Genomic DNA, 3033 nt, shown 5'->3' on the forward strand with positions numbered 1-3033 from the left:
CCTATATAATTAATGGTAACAACATTTTATAAATATAAAGGTATTTAATTGGTAAACTGGTAAACACACAAACAGCCTTTGGAAAGGATTCCAATTATAATAATAGTTTTTTAGGACTCAATTTATAATCAATTAATTAACTTATTTTTGGATAATTGCCTTCAGCGATTATCCTGGCATCCCAAGTAAATCTGCTACTAGTACATAGCAATATATACGTTTTTGTATATATTAACTTTCTAAATTATATATTATATATAATTGGCTTCAGTTTAAAGTATTGTTTTTTTATGGAGAAGAACTCTGGTCAGAATTTGTTTCTTCTTAACCCGTGAGAGGTGTAATCTTGAGCATTTTGTTTCTATTGAAAAATAAAATTTTATATTTTCCTAGTCTTTCATATATTTCATATGAATTGATATATTTAGTTATTAATATATTGGATTAATGATTTAGTTAATTTATTATTATATCTGTTTAGTTTATAGCGGTAAATAAAATTATATAATAAAAATATATGATAAAAAGGTCGAAATAACTTCAAAACGACTGAACCAATCTATACGAAACTTTGAAATGTTTCGGGCTTTATAAACTCCACCGGAACGAATTGAATCTAATTAAATTGATTAGAACCGGAGATATAAAATGAAACGTTTTCTTCATTTTGAACAAACATTTCGCTCTTTTAAGAGTATTAAATTTAAAGTTTGTTAATATAGTTTAAAATAAGATACATTTAGCTTCCAAATTATTAACGTAGGAATTCAATAAAATGCAGAGGAGTTATAAACGATTATATGAATAATGGTCACTGAAGGAAAAAAAATTTTTCCAAATAGTCAAGGTGAAAAACTTCTTTGAAAAAAGGTATTTATACGTTTAAGATAACGCTAAAAACTAATGTGATTTACTTATTCCTAAAAAAACAAAAATTGTTGACTTACATTATTTAAAGTCTCATTATATATATATATTTTTAAATTTTAGTAAATGCAAAAGCATTTAATATAATTATTGATATTTATTTCTTGTTCTTCAGAAAGAGACAAATCGATTGGCATATAATAACGATGAGAAAAATGTTTACTTCTTGAACTACGCACCAAAAATGCTTAGTTTTGTTAATAATTATTTATTATTTACTGGAGAAATGGGAATAGTCTATAACCTTCCTGAACATTTAGCAAAAAATCCCAAAATATTGATTTTTTTAAATTAGATATATTATAGTCCATTTGCTACCATCTTCTTTTCGGCGAAAAACCAACCATGATCCTTCACTGCCGTACTCAGTTAGCAACTTGTAAAGCCCCCATGTCCCAGTAGCTTCTATTGTCCTGCCATGTTACAATGTCCTGTTATCTTCCTTATGTCAGCTTCCTCTTGCGATGTAAGCTGGCGTGTTCTTGCGTGTAAAAAAAGAAATTCGCTACTCATATCTATCTATTTTTTTTTTCCTGTTTCGTCATCTATGGTTTGAAAATAAAAAGTGGCCTTTTTTGTTGTATTTTCTCCGTAATTTTCTTTAAGAAAACCACTTTATTTATTAATAGATATTTAATCTGCCACACAGTTGTGGGCAATAGGTAATAGTGATGAATGATCACATTCGTACTAAAATAAAATAAAATAAAAATGAAAAATAAATAAATAAATGAAAGAAAAAAATTACATAAAAATAAATAAAATCTCTCTTAAAAAATATAAAAATGAAAGGAATATAGTCCGGGTGTGGTCAAAAAAACTCAAATAATAGAATTATACTATTTTATTGAGCCAACGTTTCGCCTCACGTTGCAGGGCTTCGTCAGGGCTATTTTGACGGCAGTCAAAACTTTTGTCAAAACTGGGGCGAAACGTTGGCTCAATAAAATATTATAATTCTATTATTTGAGTTTTTTTGACCCGGACCATATTCCTTTCATCTTCACACACGGTCAATCAATAATCTTCCATTAAAAAATATACAAAAAGAAGGATGAAGAAAATGAACATAATCAAACTATGTGTATGAAAAAAGAAGTAAAATAACATAATGATAAAATAAAATAATCTCTAGTCACATTTACACTCTAATATACAATATTTACACAATCGACCTGTGAGGGTCCCCCCACGTGTGAGGGGTAGAGCAGACCTCATAAGATCCCAGCGCATCCCAGAACTCCAATTGTTCATTTTTATTTTACAATCAGTATTTTGGCCACTACCGTTTCAACCTTCGAGATTGATTGTAGGGATGGGTGGAACTAGATGGTTAGAAAGGTTTATGTAGAATCTTGAGAAATTGACTTCTCCGAAAATAGCAGATTATTGCAGTTTATCAAAAGTCATTCGTTAGGGTTGAATTTTCACTACATTTGGGCATCTCTAGAAGTCTCTATTCATTCGGATGAGCTGGGGATTTCAGCCGAAATTTGGTCCTGTCCAAAAGAACTGTTTTAGATTATTCATTTCCCTACCTCAACCTTTTTTAATCTGTCTGTACATGTGCATACAATAAAATGGGGTGACTATGGTGCAATTTTTCATATTTTTTATTCCTAAGCCTAATATACGATTGTACTATTCAAATAACGATCTTTTTTTTTAATTTTGAACTATCACGCTTCACTATCATCAGTGAAAAAAAAAGTTTTTCAAATGTAAATGTACGAGTATAATAAAAATTAAAAAAAAAAAAAGATATAAAAATCAAACCCACGTGGACTTGACAATAGGAGTTTGGAATATTATATCGAATTTTGTGTTATTATTAAGTAACGGCGAAAAAAAAAATCCATACGATTGAGAAAATAAATTATGTGAACCCGACTGCTGGTCATTGCTAATTGCTAGGGCAATTTTTTATTTATTTATTTATTTATGTATTCAAGTGTTTCGAGCACTAGGGCCATTTACACTACATTTACAAAGTAGATTACAATTGACATGTTCACAAAGTTACAATTACAAAGTGATAAAATTACAAATTTACAATTACTATTTCCTACTAACAAGTACAATTTACATTTTATAAAGTTACAATTA

The 3033-nt window shown here is 28.8% G+C and overlaps 1 protein-coding gene across 2 annotated transcripts in view; it reads right to left on the reverse strand.

Moving 5' to 3' along the window:
* The window catches only part of LOC106692901 (uncharacterized), a gene marked incomplete in the record, with an annotated part of 226376 nt that overhangs the window by 14997 nt on the left and 208346 nt on the right, over positions 1-3033 (reverse strand).

The sequence above is a fragment of the Halyomorpha halys genome, unplaced genomic scaffold (assembly GCF_000696795.3).
Source record: "Halyomorpha halys isolate HHAL.00 unplaced genomic scaffold, Hhal_1.1 Scaffold76.1, whole genome shotgun sequence".
In the NCBI taxonomy this organism is placed as follows: domain Eukaryota; kingdom Metazoa; phylum Arthropoda; class Insecta; order Hemiptera; family Pentatomidae; genus Halyomorpha; species Halyomorpha halys.